The 23,594-nt window shown below is 38.7% G+C and overlaps 1 protein-coding gene across 1 annotated transcript in view; it reads right to left on the reverse strand.

Annotated features, from left to right (window-relative positions):
- LOC126481777 (uncharacterized) overlaps positions 1-23,594 on the reverse strand; it is a 173,231-nt gene that overhangs the window by 144,007 nt on the left and 5,630 nt on the right. The gene's annotated exons all lie outside the window — the stretch shown is intronic.

Raw genomic sequence — 23,594 nt, forward strand, 5'->3', positions numbered from 1 at the left:
ACACACTTCCCTGTGGCACACCCAAAGTTACTTCTGTATCTGATGATGACACTCTATCCAAGATAACATGTGTCCTCCCTGCCAAAAAGTGCTCAATTCAGTCACCAATTTCACTTGATATCCCGTATCATCATACTTTTGACAATAAACATTGGTATGATACCGAGTCAAATACTTTTCGGAAATCAAGAAGTACTGCATCTACCTGTCTGCCCTAATCCAAAGCTTTCAGTAAGGCATGTGAGAAAAGTGCAAGTTGGGTTTCACATGATCGAGGTTTCCAAAATTCATGTTGGTTGGCATTGAGGAGGTCATTCTGTTCAAGATATCTCATTATGTTTGAGCTCAGAATATGTTCTATAATTCTACAATGAATCTATGACAAGGATACTGGATGGTCCTTTTGTGGACCACCTCTACTGCCATTCTTGTAGACAGGTGTCACGTGTGCCTTTTTCCAAGAACTGGGCACAGTTTTTTTTTTGTTCAAGGGGCCTATGATAGATTATAGTTAGAGGCGTTCAGTATGGAATGTGACACGGATTTGCTCAGAGCCTTGAGCTTTGTTGAATTTTAATGATTTCAGCTGTCACTAATACTTATTTCATTCATCTTTTCTGTGGTATCATTATTAAATTGGGGCAATTCTCCTGGGTTTCCTTTTGTAAAGGAACATTTGAAAATGAAGTTAAGCAATTCAGCTTTTGCTTTGCTATGCTCAATTTCAGCTCCTGCCTCATTACTAGGAACTAGACACTAACTTTGGTGCCACTAACAGCCTTTAACTATGACCACAATTTCTTTGAGTTCTTTAAGAGATCACTTGACAATATTCTGCTACGGTAGTCACTGAAACCTCATGCATTGCTCTCTTGACAACCAAACATGTTTCATTCAGCATCTCTCTACCAATAGACCTACACTTTGTTTTACACCTATTACCAATGTATCTTACTCCAGCATCTGCCTTACTCACAAGTAATTTTATATGTTTGTCTCATTTGAAATCCATCTGTATGGATACTCACATATATTTTATGGAAGTGACTGCTTCCAATGTTTGTCCTACAATTCTGTAATCAGACACTGCCTATGAATTTCAATACATTACACTTGCTCTTGTTGATGGTAAATTGCCACTCCCTGCACCAAGCATCTAACCTCTGAGGCTACTGAAGCAATTTCACTACAATTTTGTAGTGTTGTGACTTTTCTGTATACAACAGCATCATCCACAAATCCTCACGGAACTTTCAACATTATCTAATAGTCATTTACATGTATTGTGAAAAGTAATGCTTCTGTAACACTTCTGTGGGCACACCTGATTTAATTTAGTCTCTGAAGACTTCTCTCCATTCAGAATGAGATACTGTTTTCTGTTTGTTAGAAACTTTTCAGTCTAATCACACAGTTGTTCTGAGATGCTGTACCTCATATTTTGTTCATTAGGTGGCAGTACGGAACTGTACGGAATGTCTTCCCGAAGTCAAGGAGCACGGCATCTATCTGGGAAACTGTAATTACTACTTTCTGGGTCTCATGGTCAAATAGAACAATCTGGGTTTCATACAACATTGTTTTTCAGAACCCGTGTTGGTTCCTACAGAGGAGATTTTCTGTCTCCAGAAATGTCATAATGATATATTCTGAACTTCTGCAACGGACTGACATCAGAGATATAGGCCTACAGTTTTGTGCATCTGTTTGATGATACTTCCAGGAAATGGAAATGACCACTGCTTTTTTTCAATAATTAGGAGTACTTTGATCCTCTAGAGGCCTATGGTACACTTCTGCTACGAGAGGGCAAGTTCTTTTACATACGCTGTTTAGAATCAAATTGGTACACCATCAGGTCCAGTTCCCTTTCCTCTGTCGAGTGATTTCAGTTGCTTTTCTCTCTGTGAATCACTTATTTCGATATTTGCCATTTTGTCATTCATGTAATGATTTAAAGGAGGTACTATAGTGTGATCTTCCACTGTGAAACAGTTTTGGAAAAAGTCATTTAGTATTTCAACCTTTTCTGTATCATTCTCTTTCTCAATGCCATTATGGTTACAGAGTGTCTGGACAGATGGTTTTGATCCATTTATTGATTTAAGACATGACCAGAACTTCTTAGGATTTTCTGTAAAGTTGGTAGATGGAGTTTTACTTTCATATTCCTCAAACACTTCATGTATAGCCCTCCTTAATCTGAGAGACTCTAGCTACATTTAAATTTGCAGTGAAGCTCTCTTTGCTTTCATAGCAGCTTCTTAAAATATTTGTCAAACCATGGTGGCTTTTTTCTATCACACACAATTCACAATTGCCTTACCAAGTTTCATTGTGTCAGCTTTTCTTTCATGACATGAGTCAGAAAACAGGTATCACAAATTTCTTACTAAATTCTGATGCCCAAAAGGGGATGAAAAGGGTATTCCTGATTGTCATTAATGGTTCCCATATGGCCACCCTCCCACAGTACCTGTCTGAAATGTCTGCAGCAGGTGGAAAAAAACAGCCTTCCAGTTTAAGATAAAATGTATGTTACAGGTAAAATTACAAACAGTTATTACTTTGAATTAACGGTCTGTACAGTATTAATGGATTGATGTTGGTGTATAATATTTAAGAAATCAATTATCATGTACCATATAGTGAAATGGTTTCATGTTTACTCTTTGATCATTGGGTGCATACATTTATTTTTTATGTTTACTATTTATTTCTAATGTTTACTATCAAGAAATCTGGAATTTTTAACAGTACCATTCCTATACATCTGTAAGATAATCAGCATTTTATACAGCAAACCAAATTGTTAATGAAAAATAATTTGACTCATTCATATAGTACAATAAATTAAGATAGTTTTGTGTGTCCTGTATCTTTATTAACATTACATGCACAAAAATGAAAATCTACAACAGACAAAAATACTATACTATTCTGGACATGAAACTAGATCTACTGAAAAAGAAGTTACATGAAATGATTGGTAAGCATATGTTATGAGACAAATAAATCACTATTCACCTAAATTGCCTTTTTATTTTTTACTTTGTATTTTATATATAAAATGGGAGATATCCTACTGATTTCACACACATGTATTATCCTGGGGGCAAATAAATGCACATTAGTTTTTCTGTAGTTGACATTTGTTTGGGAAATCTATGAACAAATATCTTATTGCAGCAAGGACTCAAGTTTTATTTAATCACACACAGTTTTTAGTGATTATTTAAGAGAAGGTGAGAAAATTAGAGAAAATAGTTCAGAAGAGAAAGCGAAACAGTACACCGAAAAAGCAATACAGAAGACATTTAGGGAAATAAAAGCTAATCTTACATTCACTCTTCTATGTTAATGATTACCTACCACTTAATATCAGTTCCCTGTCAGTTTTATTTCCAGATGATACTTCTGTCTTACAAGAGGAGGCCTTGACATTCGGATCTCAGATATACTGCAGACCTTGCACACTTTTAGTAGGTCATTAAAACAACATAATGTGCAAATAGTAAGGTGCACTACTCTGAAAATTCCGAGAAAATCACAAGAGAAGTTTTATGCGTGTATTATGTAATGGATGTATCTGCGCATAGATGCCAGATGTTAGAGCTCATGGTGGTCAAGTAGTTAGTGTTTGAGCTATGTAAGATGAAAGTGTATGAGGCGACTGTTCAACTCCTGCTCAAATCTTCATTTTTGTAGTAAAAGTGCAAATTCTGTGGTACTCAAAAAATTTGCACCTACACTATTCATTCTTGCTACATTAGCAATGACCCATGGTTATGTAGGTAAACTGCCAAATGGGACCTGCCTGTGTGTCTGCAGCTAAGCATCAAGGAATGAAGTAGTTCTGGGCATGTTACCAGATTGCATGTATAAAGGATTTTGCAAGTCATGAAAGGCATACATTTTCCAGAAAACTCTGCGAGTTTCTTCATTTACTTGTTGATATTTATAAATATGTTTGTTCTGATAATTAAATTTAATTAAAAGTAGTAAGTCGTCAAATAACATGAAATTCACTAAAACTTCATGTAAATACATGGGCTTTTTTAATTATATTACCTCTAAAATGTTGTATAAATTAAATAATATGACCAATGATGAAAAAATATAGATTAAAAAAAGTTAAGTTTGAGTGAGAATCAAATAGTCACCTGATACACTTTCGTCTTACAAAGCTAGAAAACTAACCACTTGACCACCATGAACTCTAACGTCTGGCACCTACATGCAGTTACATCCATTACGTAATAGATTCATAAAACTTCTCTTGTGATTATCTCTGAATTGCCAGAGTAGTGCACCTTACTACATGCACATCATGTTGTTTCAGTGGCCTACTAAAGGTATATGAAGTTTGAAGTAAATCTGTGAGCCCAATGTTGTGGCCTACCCTTGTTAGTTGAAAATCAGGATTCAGAAAAAAAAAAAAAAAAAAAAAAAAAAAAAAAAAAAAAAAAAAAAAAAAAAAATATCCCAAATCTGTGATCATTACCCTTAGTATCTTAGCAACTTGGCTTCAGCTAAATAGGCTGAATCTAAACGTATCCAAAACTCACATGATGCAATTCAAAACCAAACAGTCAAACTGTGAGCACATTAAGATTGTTCACAACAACCAAGATATAGAAGAAGCTGACTCAATCATATCCATGGTTTAAATGTGGATAAAAATTTGAGCTGGAAGGCTCACACTGAGTACCTAGCAGACAAATTGAGCAGCTTTGCATTTGCATTGCAAATATTATCAACTGCAAGTGACATTAACACACAAAAAGTAGAATATACAAGCTACTCTGAATCCATTATTACGTATGGTATTGCGTTTTAGCGTAACTCGACAAAGATAGTGCTGATACTAAAAATACAGAAAAGGATCATTCAAAATCATAAATCATAAAAAACTATGTCATCCATTATTTAGAAAATTTAAAATATTAAATCTACCATCCTATTAGTGTAAAAATCACTGTAACTGTATAATAAATTTTTGAAATGTCTCCTGAATGCAAACCGAATGGATTATGAATGTACATCAAAAGATAAATAAATCATATTTGCACATCTTAAATAATGGAGATTATCATGACTCTAAAAGGTAAAAGTTCATGTTAGGTGGATATCATCTCCAATAACACACTAAAATATTGTGATGCTATATTAAGTAATGTTCTCAGTCATTTGCCTAATGAATACTTAATTCTGGGTGTTTTCCCAGACAGAGTGAAATAAGCAGTTGTTAGGTCTCATTGTATAAGAAGTGTGATGCCACACACATCAATAACATCCACACAGTGACAATACTTAAATCATTTTCTAGAATTTTTGAGAACGTACTGCACTCCATGGTTGTCACACCCATGTGTAGTAATGGTATATTTAGTCAATCGCACAATGGATTTTGTAAGGGCCACTTTACTCACTCAGCTATTTGTACATTTGCCAAGCACATAAAAAAATTAAGTGCTTAAGTATCAGCAGTTGGAAACACCTGTGACTAATTGAAAGTATTTAACTGTGTCAATCATAATATTCTATTAGAGACATTACAGTTTTATGGAATACACAGTTCAGTGCATGACTGATTTTGTTCTAATCTAAGAAACAGAATGCAGAAACATAGGTCCAAGGCATATTTCTCTGCTTCACATTTAATATATATGAAAGCAAGCATTACACTCATCACAAGCAACAGAAGAGCAATTGTTGTCTGGACAACATGGATAGATCAGCAGTTACAGACCATGCACTGGGATCAACAAACAACCAAATTCATTTTTAAGACACAATGGTTTTATCATTACATAATCCTTACTGTGCTGGAATGTACAGAGAGACCACAGAAATTCAAAAAACACAAAAACAACTTCAACAGAAAAGAAGAGGGTTTAAAATTAGACAAGTTGTGAGCCATAGTGCTAAATAAAGATCAATAACACACATTGGTGCCACCACGTTCTTTGGCAGTGATTGAATGATGTCACAAACCAACCATTGCTTTGACAGTTACGCATGTTTCAGCTTGCTGAGCTTGTTTAATGTTGTAATTGCTTGCTCAGTTGTTATAGTCTCTGATGAAACCTCCAGCATTGTAAGATGAAAGGTTAAGTTGAGAAATATGCATTGGATCATGGCCTAATGCCCGTAAAACAAATATCACTGAGAACCCAATACCATTCATGAAAGCCTACATTGTATGATTAACCTAGGCTGTTCAAGCAATATGTGTGAACCCTGCAACTACAAAGAACATCACTGGAGGTCAACTGACAAAGACTACACATGCTGCGTATTCTCAGTCAGTTTGCTTACTGGTTTCTCTGTGTAGAGCCTTAAGCAAAATAAAAAGAGTGCTTATTGGATCTGTGTAGTATTACTATACTTTCTGCATATTATCCACATACTGTAATACTACATTGGTGACCTATGACAATGATGTTTACATTTAACTTAGCACTTTTACGGTTACTGCCGCTGCACCACCACTGTACTGTGCTATTCATACTTCCACAAAGTTCTTAAGCTATGGTACCTGGTGTTATAGATAATACCTTGCACACACCTCAAGTTAACAAATGTGATAGTAACACTCATCATGGCAGTGTTATGACACTGAACAATGGTGCTGAACAATGGTGTGTGTCAGACAACTTACTCTGTGACTTCCCAGTAGATTCCATTTTGCTCACACACTGGGCTACCTATGAGCCACTTCAATCAGTCAGTTGGGTTCACATTCACCCACTTTCACCAAGAAGTGAACAGTGTTGTACAGCAATTAATTCACTCCAGGTCACATCTAGCTAGCTGCATCATATTCTGATTCATCTCCCACACATCAAGTTTCCAGAGGAACTGTTACACCATGTCATCTATGGAGACGAGTTAAAAGATGGGACATCACAACTGTGGCATCTGTTAAACATTCAGATTGATTTACACTTCATGCCTGATGATACTCAATGGATTTCACAGGTTGTCAAGCTGACCACAAAAGTGCAGCTGGCCATGGTCACCCATGAGCATGAGCCATTAATCTATGACTCAAATGTGCAGATATTTTGCATCATTCAGCACTGACAATGTAATAAACAATGGTTACAACAATGGTGTTGAATGTGAAATGCAATTGGAGTGGGAGCACAACCGACACCTACCTTCCATGACCCAAATCGATCTTGCCGAACCTCCGCTGATCCTGATGTCTCCGTCACTAGTTATAGTGATGATCTTCACACAACCATGACAAAGCCTTGCCCATCCACTTACCACATAGTGTCCATACCTGTGCAGAACTCTGCCCACCACACCCCACCCATGCCTCCACAGAACTGCTTCTGCTACTATCATGTGGGTTTAGTGAATCCCCTCATAACTCTCATTCAACATGTGACTTCCTAAACTAAACACACAGTTTTCAGGAGGTGCACTGAACCATGGTGGACAACAAAGTCACCTAGACACTTGCAATAATGATGATGGCCCTCACCTACATCACTGTCATCATGACAACAGATCCTTTGCACTCTACTGCATCAGCAGCAAACACAACCTGGTCAACTCCCACTCAGAGGTCAGTACTTCACTGTCCTCTTCATCATTCCCAATGCCAATCACCCCAATCATCCAGCTTTGTACAGAAAACTACTTGATAATATGAGTTTATGGATCTCAGGCCCACACTCTGGACCCAGTTTTGACAATGTTTTCACAAGGACACTTCTAGTTGCTAATACAGGTGAACCAGTACTCAGTGCAGACAACTTCCTCTGACCTGTCTGGCAGAGTGTTAACTCACATGATTAGCAGTTGGTCTGCCACAGATGTTGTCGGCCAGCACAGCAGTGCAGCCTACTTTACACAGCAACTCCTGCCACTCACGGAAATGTCAGATATCCATCTGTTCTTTCAGGGCTGCGTCCATACCATTGATCGCATACAGCAAGTACAACCACTCTGCTTTGACATAAGTGTGACAAACTTCCACTTGCAACATGACAACAATGCTATCTGACACAAAATTCATGGCATCAAGAATGATCTCCACGTGGCACCTCAACTAGCTATGCCATCCATCTCCACCCAAACCCACTGCCCCATTGGCCTCTACGCACTGTGCCCACACTGAATCCCTTCCATCACCTGCAGACACACCCACACCACCATCTCCACCTATTGACACAGAGATCAGTACCATGCTTTTTGCTCACCCACCCCATAATGTGAGGGGGGAGGGGGGGGGGGGGTCCAACAGTCACTCACATTTTTTTCCTTGCACAACTCTCACCATCACAATGCCTGTTGTCAGTGTACGATTGAGAGTTGCAAACAGTCTATGATGCAGTATGTTACTTATGGCAAGACACTGAAGGATGTCCTCTGATTATTTACGTGCACCTCTGTCCACTTGATGACTCTATCTGACATTCATCAGAAGATCATTGCCCCTGATGGTTTAGCACTTAGAATACGTTGTACAGTTCAACACCAATGAATACCATCTGAATGTTCCTAAGACCACTGTGGCAGGTTACTTCTCATGCATCAATGCAATGTCATTCCAAGTTGTCTATGAACATTTTGTTGATGTGCAACAGCAAGATTAGTAGTTATAGGCTGTTTTCCACAACTCATCCATGAACCTAAAGATCAAACTTCAGCCTACCCCTGGTATGACCTGTCCAATCCTCTGTGACGCTTCATATTTCTTGTACTCTGTCCATTCCACTGTATCATCTTTGACTAGTTACATAACTTGGCACACAAGAGTCAGTATCCATCAATTTAGAACAACTGTGTATCATCCACAGAGCAATAGACTTGTTTAATGGTGGCACTGCACATTAAAGGTGGCTCTGATGTGCCATGGTGTGCCACGGACAGACATTACAGTGGGTACTTCTGGGAGTCCACATGACCCACAAGAATGACCTGGAAGTCTTGCTTGCTGAAATTCTATACAGCGATTTGCTATCTCTGCCAGTGACTCGTGCTCTGAGACTCTTCAATTGTGCTACCAGAATTTCCTGACCTAGTCTCATGAGTTTTGCGACACAGCACTCACTCCCACTTACCTACCAATCTTCTGCACTCAGAGCCTGAATTGTTCCTTCTAAAGACTCTCAAAGATTGCCAGTTCCTGATGTTATGTAGTAACACAGGACAACCAGCATTACAGCCTCCATAATGAGAATCTACCAAGGTATTTCAAAGTCACTACCATAGCTTTGAGATATTGTTAAATATGGCATGGATACTGCAAGAAGCTTTACCAGACAAGGATTCCTGCTGAACTCACCCCTCTACTTCATCTGCACCACCGATGTACCTCCAATCATTGAGCTGTCTGGCTGTCGACAGCTTCCCCTCTGAAGATCTCAATATCAAGTTGATTACGAAAGACCTCCTCCTCAAGGGGCAACATTCATGTGGCAAGACCACAGATGGCTCTATTGTCTATCACTTCTGCAAAACAGTTAAGTTGCTACATGATGTCAATACCACCATTCTCGCCCTCCACTTTTCTGCTGATAGTATCCTTGCAGTCACGGCTTCACATCTGCACGGTCGATACCACCATTCTCGCCCTCCACTTTTCTGCTGATAGTATCCTTGCAGTCACAGCTTCACATCTGCACCCTTTGGATCGTTACCTGCCACCCAGCCCTGATGATGACCCCGTCTTGCACCTGCCTCTAATGCCACTTCCCCCCCCCCCTCACACACACACACACACACACACACACACACACACACACACACACACACACAAATAAACAACACATCTGTCACATCCACATGGCACTCAGATAACCACACTATCACCACATTACCTCAATGCACCCACACTCCACACATGTTCCTTCACAGTGCTCAGTGCTGCAGGAGGGAAGACCATGACATGTGTATGTTTGACAGTCAGCCTCAACCAAAATAAAAAGTGTACTTTATTGGATCCATGTGGTTTTATTATACCACCCGCATATTATCCAAGTATAATAGCACTACAAACACAAAGAGAAATACAGCATCCACTTGGGATAAAATTACAGTGGGAGTCCTACTGGGTTTGCTCATTGAGCCTCTAGTGTTCTTATTTTATGTTAACAATCTGCCATTTTATTTGCATCACGAGGCAGTATTATTGCTGTTCATGGATAATAAAAGCATTGCTGTTAAAAATGAGCACACAAAGATTGGCAAGGAAATAGTAAATGATATTTTTGTGAATGTTACTGACTGGTTTTGCACAAATGGGTCACCTTTAAACTTAAAAAATGAAAAAAGAAAAACTATTTTTGTACTCTCAAAAAGTCTTACCTTCTCTTAGCTGAGTATATCAAAAAGAAATAATGATGTTCATAGGTGTGCATATTGATGAAAACTTAAAATGGAAAACCATTTACTATACCTGCTGAAACATTTAGCTTTGGCTGCTTTCACAATAAACATAATTTCCAACTTTTGGGATAGAGGAGTCAGCAAGATAATATATTTGGCATGTTTTCCTTTAACTGATTTCTTATTCTGGGGTAAATTCTTACTTACACTAAAAGTATTCATTGGGCAGAAGAGAGTAATTAGAATTGAGTGTGGGGTTCTAACATGTATATCTTGCAGGTATCCCTGAAACAGCTGGGAATATTAACTACAGCCTCACAGTTCATTTATTCACTTCTGAAATTTGCTGTCAATGATCCACATGGGTTTGAGAGTAACAAGGATGTTCACAAATTCAGGTACAACACTAGAACGTAAAATAATCTGCATTACCCATTAACGAATCTAGCTCCAGCACATAAAACATAGAATATTCAGTTATAAATCTTGTCTGACAAACTACCCAAGGAAATTAAATGCCTGACTGATATTACAGGTATTTTAAAATGTAGAAAATACCCGTAAATGGCCAGTCATGTTCCACATCACTATGTTTATTGCAAATATGATCTGTGAGGCAAGTAAGTAACTAACTAACTAATTAAATGTGCATTTGTGGCAAATAAGCTGGTAAATGGAGAATTTATAAGCAAATATTTGTTACACATACACCACCTGCATCAGATGTTCACACATGGAGGCCTCATCTACAGTGTGTCGTAAAAGGCACTGTAGAGTCAACTTGCTTCTCTTCAAATCTGCTTTAATGTACTGCAATAAAATGGGCTTAATCTTCTGCTCAAATAGTTCTCTGGATACACTTTCTGGAAAGGAAAAATTATAGGGAACAAACAAGTACAACAGCCAATCCCATTTGCATGTAAAGCAATTTATTGGGTAAATAAAAGAAAATTCAGATCCTGTAGAACAAACGGAACATGTAATGAACACTTTTTTTGCCTTCCTATTACTGATTTCCAGAATAAAATAAAACTGAAGCTCTTATGAGTGGAATAACAACACATAAAATGAAAATGTGAGGAAGACAGGGGAATATCAAATTTCAACAACATTATGAAAAAGATAAACTGCTACTCACTGTAAAGGTGAGGAGTTGCAGACACACACACACACACACACACACACACACACACACACACAAATAAGAGACTGTTACACATATAACTTTTGGTGAAAGGCTTCATCAGAAAAGAAAAAAACACGCATGTTCTGACGAGCAAGCACATATCATGCACACATGACCACTTTCGCCAGCTGCTTGGACCAGAACGCAACTGTCACGTTGAATGAAAGCAGTTATCCAGAAAGGGGTAAGGAAAGGGGAGGGATAGCAGAGTACAGGTGGTGGAGAGAAGAGTGCTGTCTGGCAGAGCATGCAAGGACCAGACTGCAGCAGACAAGGCCGTCAGGCACAGCACCAGAAGGCTATGGGGAAGAGAGGAGGGAAGGAGGGGGACAGCAGGAAGGAGTGGGGCAGAAAAGGGGGAAAAGACCAGTGATTGCATTGAGAGAGAGCAGCACACAGTGAGAGTGATGGGACACGAATTATGAGGAGGTGTGGGACAGAGGGGGTGGAAACTGTTGGATCAATGGTGTGGAAACAGTAGGTTACTGTAGGTTAAGACTGATATAATTCTGGAAACAGGGAATGATTGTAAGGATAACTCCAGACTATGCAGTTTGAAAAAGGCTGGTGGCGGAGGGTATGATCGAGATGGTCTGGGTTGTGAAGCAGTCATTAAAAATCAAGCATGTTATGCCACAGGGGTGACCACTTTGCTCTTAGCCATAATTCGGGGGTGGCCAAAATTTGTGGGTGGCCATTCATCCCTGGGGACAGCTGGTTGACAATCATGCCAACACAAAAAGCTGTGTGCAATGATTGTAGGCAGAGCTGATGTATGTCATGGCTGCTTTCACAGATGGCACAACTGCTGATGGGGTACGATAAGCTGTGACAGGACTGGAACAGGAAGTCCTGGGTGGGTGGATCAGGTAGGTCTTGTTCAAATGTTTGTGAAATCTTATGGGACTTAACTGCTAAGGTCATCAACACACACACACAAACACACACACACACACACACACACACACACACACACACACACACGTGCCCGAGGGAGGACTCTAACCTCTGCTGGTAGGTCTTGCATCTGGATCTTTCACAGAGATATCTTCCATGTGTCAAGGCCTTGGAATCAGGGATCAGAGCTCTGTGGAAGACCCAAGTGCAAGACCCCACCTCCACTATCATCATTTCTGAATTATGCAGATGGGAGATATACTTACGACACATTCTCCACTCCTGAAATTACCCCGGCCTCAAGCTACAGTAACCTATTGTTCACACACCCTTCACCCAACAATTTCCACTCCCACCTCCACCTGCCTGTCTCACACCTCACACCTCCTCCCAATTCATACCCTTTACCCTCTTTGCGCGCCGCCATGTGCTAATGCAACCACCAGTCTTTTAGCCCTTCTCTGCTCCTGCTCCTCTCCTTTCTTGTTGCTTGTCCCCCCCCCCCCCCCTCTTCCCCCCATCCACCCCCCAAAGCCTCATGATACTGCCACAATCTAGTCTCTGCACACTTTGCCAGAGAGTGCTCTTCTCTCCTCCCCATCCATACTCCACTATCCCTCTCCCTTCCCCACATCACTCTGGATTGCTGCTTTTGTTCAACCTAACAGTTTCATTCCAGCCCCAGCAGCCACATATAGTGAACATGCGTGAGAGTTTTGCTTGCTTGTGTGAATGTGCAAGTGTTTTCTGTTTGGAAGAGGGATTTGGCTGAAAGCTAAATGTATAACGGTCTTTTCATTCTGCCTGGCTGCAACTCAAATATGTCATCTTTACAGTGAATAGCAATCTGTCCTTTGCATAATATTGTTGATATTCCTACATGGACTTTCCATTGTTTGAAACATTAAGTTTCTATTTGAGACTGTACAAAAATGATGTGAATGCTGTCATCCTTTGAATATCATCTCAGTAATTTCTGAGATAGATTTTTGTCCCTTATGGGGATCTTGCACCAATAAACCTTCCTTAAAAAATCATATTCATATATCTGTATTGTGAGAAACAGGTATATATTTTTAAAATTGTACCACTGTCTTATTTATTGACAAGGACCATACCAAATAGCAATATCATCACCCATACCCACATGTGGACTGCAGACTTTACAGAAAAGAAAGGGTCCACTTTGATGACATTTTGTGCTATGTACATTTCTGTGTTCTTTAGGGGTTGACTTATCACTGAGTGTGGAAAGGAGCTCTGCATTTTATTAGATAGCCATAATATACAGTGGAGAAGCTCTCATTGATTTCAAAAGAGTCCCTTGCCCAGAACATATGCCACTTTTGCTGTCAACAGTTCTGAAAATAGCTCCATGTACTTAATTGAGCCGTTGTAATTGTCAGACAAGGTAGGAGAATGATATAAATAATTCATCTATGAGTTGTTTCAAAGTCATTGTTGTAGAGAAAACATATACCATGTGAAAATATTAAACCATGATTTTGACCCTCATTTAAGCAGACAGCAAGTAGATGCATGTTGTGAATGTGAGCAATTAATGGCAAAAATTACAAGAAAAAATTTGAGTGAGGCAGCTTGATGAATTGTGGTTTGTGACTGCACAAATAAAAGAGCTCAGAAATTTTATACTGCTTTAGATGTAAGTGAAAGACTGTTCAAAGAAAATAAACATATTTTTAGTTTAAGCTTTGACTGCATGCAGAATCTTCATCTACCAAAAGTATTTGTTCAAGACCTATTTTATCTCTGGCAGCTGATGGTCAATGTTTTCAAAATTCACAATTTGAAAGACAATAAAGCATTTCATTACTTTTATCATGAAGGTGTCACCCACAAATGTCCTGATGAAGTGTGCACTTTCTTGGATCACTACGTCACCAAGTGCATCCCCAAGGACATAAAAATTGTTCAACTGCCTTGGGATAACTGCCCAGTGGGAAAAAATCACTGTTTAATACAAATGTGTAAGCCTTCAGGGATGCTGAAAAATTTCAGTAGAGAGAGATATTCTTTCCTGTCAGGAGACACACTTTCTTACTGTCTGACAGAGCTTTTGGCACAATTAAGAGATCACTGCAAAGAATTGACAGAGTGTGTACTATTATTGATTAATTGGACTGGTCATATCATCAAGTGCAAGATTCTCTGTACAGGTTATCTCAGCAGATGGAATCTTGGACTTCAAATCATGGTGGAAGAGACTTTACAAGAAGACAACTCGTTCTCTAGAGACATCATCATGAAGGGACTTGAAGTAGCATTCAGTGTTTCAACATTTCATCATTTTGTCTTCAGTCATGAGGCATTTGGGACTGTAACAGCCTGCAGTATAATCAATGGTTTAAATATCCAAAACATTCAGGTTAGGACTACCTAGAATTTCTCAATCCAACATCAACTTCCCAGCTGTTAGAGCCTATTCAGATGACTACATTATTATTACTGCAAAGAAAATGATAGATATAGAGAGTCGGCTGCTTACATAGTGCAGGAAGAGCTCATCATTGAATTCTGGAATACTGTTCATCAGTGGCCAACTGCTTTGGGAGCACTGGGCACATATGATGTGTGTTTAGTGATTTCCAATACTGAAAAACAGTATGTTTTCATAAACAGGTATTGTTAATTCTTTAAACATTTACTTACATGTCCATTTAACAGTTTGTTCGTGTGGTATAAAGGTTTTAGGATTTTCATTTCTCACTTATTTCAGGAAATCCCCATGTCCATTCAGGAAATCCCTATGTCCAAGAGTAATATTCAGCTCTGGTCAACAAATAGACACAATATTTGAGTATATAGTAAGTGAGAATAATTTTTATAGGGATATCTTTCACACTGTCACTGCAAACAATTAAGAAAATGTCCTGTAAAATATTCAAACAGTTTTTTCATATTCTCAAAACTATGTCAGATGGACGTAGAGCCCTTCTGAAATAAACAATACCATTATTTTTACTGAAAAGTTAACAGTAATATGAAACTAAGAAATGAAACATTGTTCAGATAAATATAAACGATTATAAACAGTAATGGTGTCTTAACTTACACACACACACACACACACACACACACACACACACACACACACACAGAGTATTATGTTTACAGATGATAATTGTATCAGCTGTAATCAACAAAATATGAAGGGATCAATAAAAGCTAGGTGCTCTTTTCATAACAAGCTTTCGTGCAATGTAATATGTGAAAAATATTCATGCAATCACAGAAGCATCAAGCAAGCAATTTCAGATAAACAGTAGATACTATGTGTTAAATGAAGAAGTAGCACCTTTCTTTTTCACATTTTTATGTAGCTTTTTTCATGTTAATTCTTGGTTATATTTTTCCCAGCTTATGAAAGCATAAATATAATGTAGAAGACTGAATGATCTTCTGATTTTCGGTACAGCCACCCAGATGCAATCCTGAGAATATTTCATCAGCAGTATATGCAGGATAGGTCTACATTCACAGAGAATGTTTCAGTTTAACACACACTACAAAATTACTGCCAGATAACTACTTCTCTTGTTACTATGTACCTAAATTTCTTTTACACGTCACTCTCCACTGATGAACACATAGGTATTCAAGGGATTGGCTGCAATTGGCAGAAAAGATTCAGAATACCAGCCTTACTCATGGAGTTCCAACAAAACTCACAATCTGTAGCATTGTCCCCAGAATGATCATGATGTTCTGGTTAAAGTTGAGTGGAAGGCTCAAACCAAAGACTGCAAAGTATCTGTGACAAGCTAAACTGTGATGCCCTGGACTTGCACCACAGTGTTGACAACTGTAGGGTCCCCCTAAACTAGTAGGTATATGCTAAACATCAGAGGCTGCTACCAAGGTAGCTTGGTGTTTGTGAAGTGCACACAAATCTCCATTGACTCTAGATAACCCCCACAAGCAAGAGTATTAAAATACTAATGGTTAACTGCCAAAGAATTCACAATAAAATGCCAGAGTATGAAGCACTCCCAATAAACAGAGAATCTCACATAATACTCACTACAGACAACTGGTTAAAATCCAAAGTTGACTGCAGTGAGATGCTTGGGGAAAACTTAAAGAGTACATTGAAACAATAGGCTAAAGAGAAATTGAGGTGGTGTATTTGTCAGAACTACCAAGTCATGCAAGACTGTTTGGGTAAGACTTGGCATCAGGGTTGAGGATAAAACTTATAATTGGATCCTTCTCTTGACCACCAGTCTAATTTCCTGATGCAGCCACAAGCTTTAGAGAAATCCTCAATTAACTAGTATGTAAGTTCCCCAGTTATACTGTAATCACTGGAGTAGACTTCAATCATCCTACAGTCACATGAGATAACTGCAGTTTTGTTGGTGGTGGGCATGACAAGACATCTTGTGAAGCATTACTAAATGCTTTCTCTGATAACTACACAGAACAGATGCTTTGGAACCCCATTCCTGATGAAAATATAGTAGATCTAATGGAAACAAACGGAGATGTCTGCATCAAATCTGGTGTGAGTGACCATGAGGCAGCTGTAGCAACAATGACTGCCAAGTACAAAGAGCAACCAAAACAAGCAGAAAGATTTATATGTCTGCTAAATTAGATAAAGAAGCAGATATGTCATTCATTAATGAGGAACTTGAAACTTTAAGCTCAACACAGGAGTGTGTAGAGGAACAGTGTGTCAAGTTTGAAAGAACAGTGGACCATGCACTGGAAAGACATGTATCAAGTACAACAGTCCATGACGGGAGGGACAGTCAATGGTATACAGTCACTGTAAAGGAACTCATAAAGAACTACTGCATAATAGGTGTAAATAAATCAGAGGGCAATAGATAGAGAGCTGTCACATGAAACATGTTTGGTAGCCAAGACAGCAATACATGAGGCCTTCAATGACAACCACTGCAGAATAATGTCAAAAGATCTTTCACGAACCCCAAAGAAATTCTGGTTGCATGAAATGGCTGTTAGTATAAAGTTAGTGTCTGTCACTCATTGAACAGACAGGATTTGAAATTGTGGATGCAAAAACAAAAGCAGAAATGGTTAACTCCATTTTCAAATGTTCTTCTACAATGGAAAAATGAGTTGCAACAATTTAATTCTTGTTCCACTGAAAAGATGAGTGAAATATATTAGTGGCAACGACGCTGAGAAACAGCTGAAATTGTTAAAATTGAACAATATTCCAGAACCTGGTGAAATCCCTATCAAAGTTTACCCTCAATTTGAGGCTGAGTTAGTCCCTCTGGATATCAGAACTGATCCGCGAAACTACTGTCCAATGCCCTTTACCTGCACTTGTTGTAGAATCTTAAAACATATTCTGAGCTCAAATGGAATGCAATATCTTGAACAGAATGACCTCCTCTGTGACAACCTACATAGGTTCTGAAAACATAGATCATGTGAAATCCAAATCGCAGTTATCTCATATGACATAGTGAAAGCCATGAATCAAGGCAGTTGTGTAGAGGCAGTATTTATTGATTTTCAAAAAGCATTTGGCTCAGTACCACATCTATGCTCATTATCAAGAGCACTATCAAATGGTGAATCAAGTGTATTTTGTAACTGGACTGAGGAATTTTTTGGTAGCAAGGACACAGGAAGGTATCTTGGATGGGAGTCATTGGCAAATGTATAAGCAACTTTGGGTGTGCCTTACAGAAGTGTCTTGGGATCCTTGCTGTTCATGTTATATGTTAATGACATTGCAGACAATATCAATAGTAACCTCTCACTTTTTGAAGATGTGCAGATACTTATAATGAAGAACTCTCTGAATGAAGCTGGGCAAATATTCAGTCAGATTTTGGTAAGATTTCAAAAGGTGCAAAGGTTGGCAACTCCCTTTAAATTCTCAGAAATTTAGAACTGTGCACTACACAAAATGAAAAAATGTTGTAGCCTATGACTATAAATCAATGAGTCACTGCTGGAATCAGTCAACTGATATCCATACCTGGATGTAACAATTTGTCAGTATGCAAAATGGAATGTTCATATAATCTCAGTCATGAGTAAAGCAGGTGGTAGACAGTGGTTATTTGGTAGAATAACAGGGAAATGCAAAAAGCCTACAAAGGAGACTGCGTACAAAACACTTGTGTGAGCCATCCTAGAGTATTGCTAAAGTGTGTAGGACCCATGACAAATATGTCTGACAGAGGATATTGAATTTAAACAGAGATGGGCCACATGAATGGTCACAGGTTGGTTTGATCCATGGGAGAGTGCCACAAGGATACTGAATGAATTCATCTGTTGTGACTTGCCGATCTTTCGAAGTGCCGCCGCGCAGTTACGCACATCCTCTACATGCGGCGCTGTCTGCCAGCCATGCAGCAGCAGCGCCACCTAAGCGGCCTGCCAGCCAGCAGCCGCTAGACTCAGACTCAGTTATGATTTGACTGTTAAAGTGTACACACGTCTTACTCTGTTTACTTGATCTGTGACTTTCATGAATTGTGTCTTCCTTGAAGTATATTTGTTCAACTTGAAGTTATATCATCATCTAGCAGCCACCTGAAGATAAGTGCAACTATTCCATGAAAATTCACTTAGAAAGTTTCCTGAGCCAATTTTATGCATCTAAGAATAGACTCCCTACATATCAATCCTTTAACGATTGCAAAGACAAGATTAATTACAGCACATACAGCTTCATTTATGCGATTTACATCTACAGCTATACTCTGCCAACTATGATGAGGTATATGGCAAAGGGTACATCCCACTACACCAGTTATTAGGGTTTCTTCCCATTTCATTCACATATGGAGTATGGGAAGAATGATTGTTTGAATGCCTCAGTGCATGTAGAAATTATTCTAATCTTATCCTCACAATCTCTATGTGAGCGATACATAGGGGATGGTAGTGTATTCCTAGAGTCATCATTTAAATCTACTTTTGGAAACTTTATTAATATTAACAGACTTCCTTAGAATAGTTTACGTCTGTCTTCAAGAGTCTTCCAGTTCAGTTCCTTCAGCATCTCTGTGACACTATCCCATGGATCAGACAAACCTGTGACCACTAGTACTGCCAATAATTTGATGTGTGTCCAATAACCCATGTTAGTTCAATTTGGAATATACCACAAACTTGACCAATACTCTAGAACTGGTTGTACAAGTGATTTGTAAGCAGTTTTCTTCATACACTGTTTGCGCTTCCTCAGTATTCTACCAATAAACGAAAGTCTACCATCTGCTTTACCCATAACTGAGCCTATGTGACCATTTCATTTCATAGCCCTACAGAGTGTATGAATTGGCCAATTCCAACAGTGACTCAATGATATTATAGTCATAGGGTATGATGTTTTTTCATTCTGTGAAGTGCACAGTTTTATGTTTCTGAACACTTATATCTTATCAAGACATGACTCTATATTTACACAGCTTCTTTCAGACAGTACTTCATTGTTGATAACTACATCATCTGTGATAAGCCTGAGGTTACTGTTAATATTGTCTGTACAGTCATTAACAAATGGTTCAAATGGTTCTAAACACTATGGGACTCAACTTCTGAGGTCATTAGTCCCCTAGAACTTGGAACTACTCAAACCTAACTAACCTAAGGACATCACACACATCCATGCCCGAGGCAGGATTTGAACCTGCGACCGTAGCCGTCGTGCGGTTCCAGACTGTAGCGCCTAGAACCGCTCCGCCGCCCCGGCCGGCTCACAGTCATTAACACACAACATGAACAGCAAGGGTCCCAACACATTTCCCTGTGGCACATCAGAAGTTGTATCTACATCTGATGATGATTCTCCATACAAGACAACATGCCAATTCTGCCCTGCCAAATGTCCTCAATCCAGTTACAAATTTCCCCTTGAAATCCCACATGATCACACTTTTGACAATAAGCATAGGTCTCAGAACTAGTCAAATGCTTTTTGGAAATCAAGGAATACTGCATCTACCTGACTGCCTTGATCCAAAGCTTTCAGCATGGCATGTGAGAAGAGTGTGAGTCGAGTTTCACATGATTGACATTTTCGGAATCCATGCTGGTTGCCATTGAGGTGGTCATTCTGTTTAAGGTACAACATTACATTTGAGCTCAGAATATGTTCAAAGATTATATGTGAAATCAATGTCAAGGACGTTGGAGGGTATTTTTGTGGATCACTTCTACTACCCTTCTTATAGATAGGTGTGAACTGTGCTTTTTTTCCAAGAACTGGGAATGGTTTTTTGTTCAAGGGACCTACAATGTATTGTACTTGAAGATGGGTTAACTCAGCCACAAATGCAGTAAAGAATCTCACAGGGATTCAATCAGGCCTGATGTTTGTTCAGTTTTAATGATTTCAGCTGTTTCTCAAAACCACTGATGATAATACTTACTTCATTCATCCTTTCAGTGGTACAAAGATTAAATTGGGGCAGTTCTCCTGGGTCGTCCTTTGCAAAGAAACATTTGAAAATGAAGTTAAGCATTTTGAATTTTGTTTTGTCACCCTCAATTTCAGTTCCTGCCTCATTCATTAGGGGCTGGACACAAACTCTGGTACCACTAACAGTCTTTATATATGACTACAATTTCTTTCAGGTCTGTGAAATATTTGAAATATTCTGCTGCAGGAGTCACTGAAGGCATCACTCATTGCTCTGTTGACAGCCAAATGCATTTCATTCAGCATCTACCAATCATGCAGTAATCTCTGTTTCTTCAGAAGTTTCTTTACAGTGACTGTATACTACTGAGGTTCCTTCCCATTATCAACGGTTCTACTGCATACACATCCATCCAGTGCATGGTCAACTAATATTTTACACTTGAGCCATAGTTCCTCTATATGCTCCTGCCCTGTGCTCAAAGTTTCAAATTCCTCATTGAGTTGTGGTACTACTGATTTTTTATGTAGTTTACAGAACACATATCTTTCTGCTTGCTTTAGTTGTCCTTTGTAGTTTGGTAATCATTCTTGCCACAGTCGGTTCATGGTCACCAATACCAGTTTTGATGTGGACAGAGAAGGCATTTATTAATGTTTCACAGGATGTATTATGCCCACCACAAACAAAATCATAATTTTCCCAGTTAATTGCCAGATGACTAAAGTCAGCATCAGTTATTCAGTATGATTGGGGAACTTACATACAAGTGAATTGACATTTTCTCTAAAGTTATTGGTTACATCAGGAGGTGGGTCTGGTGGTTGATGGAAGGATCCAATTTTAATTTTATGCCCACCCATAATACTGAGTGTTGACAAAGCAATTTTACATGCAGCTTCAATTTCTGTCTTAGTGGATTTACTTTTCTTACCTACTGCTATAAATAAACCATCATCATTTCCCATTTGCCTATCCTTTCAATACACACTGAAATTTTCTCCAAAAATCTCACCACTTTCAATTTCAGGTTTCTTTACCTAGTATTATGTGGTTGTCACTACTCTTCATAAGCGCTTCAAACTCTGGCACTTTGTCATGAATGTTTTGGCAGTTAACCATTAGGATTTTAATACTCTCACCTGTGGAGGCATTTTCTTCAATCTGAGACTGATACTTCTGGGTTTCCTACAGCTACTGTTATCTTGATTGGGCGGAGAGTCACCTAAAAAAAAAAAAAAAAAACTGCAAAAGGTGGTCTTCTCAACTTTCTCTGCTAGTTGCTGGAATGTCCCAAGTATGACCCCATACATAATATAGGGCTACTCCTCTAAATTGCTTTGATAGATTATACAAATGACAATGGCAGCTTCAGAAAATTCTTAAAAATGTATGTTTATTTGCATTGGTGTTCAGTGAAATTCAAGGATGGTGTGTTCTTGAACAGAACTGTGAACTGAAAACACTGAATTGCTATGAAATAAATTATGTATCCAAAAAACTCATACTGGTAAATTAACAAAATATTGTTTTGTTAGTGTCCACAACAATTCTTGAAAATAACCTATTTCTCAAGTAATTGTACAATGAAATCAGTTAATGACTGTTTTGAACAAGGATAGGCCTACAGTATTGTTTTCATAAATTTTAGAAGATGTACATTAAGTTTATGCCTATAACTGACAATAAAAGTACAAGTTTATCACAGCACTCATGAATGTTCAAAATGTCAAAATTTATTGCAGTACAAATGGGTATTGACACAGTCAGTGAAAGATTATGTAGCATTGATGCAAACAGTAAAATAAGCAAATCTAGAACTCTAAATTAGTGCATGAAACTTGTACACGCAGCCTCACACGAAAGAAAATTGCAGAGGCAGTTTTTATATATAAATAAACATGTGTATTGCACAGATTTTTCACTTCGCTGTTTCCACATGTTCTCCTCCATTGGTGTGCCAAAGAAGAACACTGCAGCATGTGTATCTCTGGCAAAATCACTAAAATGTGCAGCAGCAACAAAGCATGTCTTCTGCCTGTTGCAGCAAACAATGCAAAGGTGTCATACTTCCCATGATCCATATGAAAGGAACAGAAGAAAGTTCTAATAACTTGTACAATGGGTTGTACCCTCTGCCATACACTTCAGAGTGGAGCGCAGATGCAGATGTAGATGTAGGGGCAAGAGGGTTTACCCCCTTCTGGAATTTGAAGATATCAACTTTTTTTTTTACAAAATTCTCACATATTTCTAGCAATGTATGTCTACTATTCTACCTCATTTTCTTGGTGGGTTGGCAGTTTTGGAACTGCCCTGGAATCAAGGTGCATATAAATTTTTACAGACCTGAGCCAAAATGTGTCTTAAATTATGCTGAAGCATCCTAGCATATGAATTCCAGTGACTTTTCTTTCTCAGCCTAACATGGCTACAATATATCTGCCTTTCATTGGTACCCAGTTCCTACAAGGTTACCCGCTCTGTACTACCCAGTTTAATCATAACGGTAGTCTCCCATTTGCCTGTAGACAAAGAAGACCCACAATTGTTTCTTGAGGCTACACTCAATTTAAACAGCAGAGCTACTGTAGCTGAGTGAAGAACATATCCATGCTATACTGCAAGTGTGTCCATAGATACATCTATGAACCCAAATGCAGCAGTCGAGAAGAGAAGAGAAGAGAAGAGAAGAAAAATATGGAACTTCAAGGTAAATAAGATGTTCTCTCCCTGAACTGGGACCTCCCCAAACTGTATAGGGAGCAACAAAGCAC

The sequence above is a fragment of the Schistocerca serialis genome, chromosome 5 (assembly GCF_023864345.2).
Source record: "Schistocerca serialis cubense isolate TAMUIC-IGC-003099 chromosome 5, iqSchSeri2.2, whole genome shotgun sequence".
In the NCBI taxonomy this organism is placed as follows: Eukaryota; Metazoa; Arthropoda; class Insecta; order Orthoptera; family Acrididae; genus Schistocerca; species Schistocerca serialis.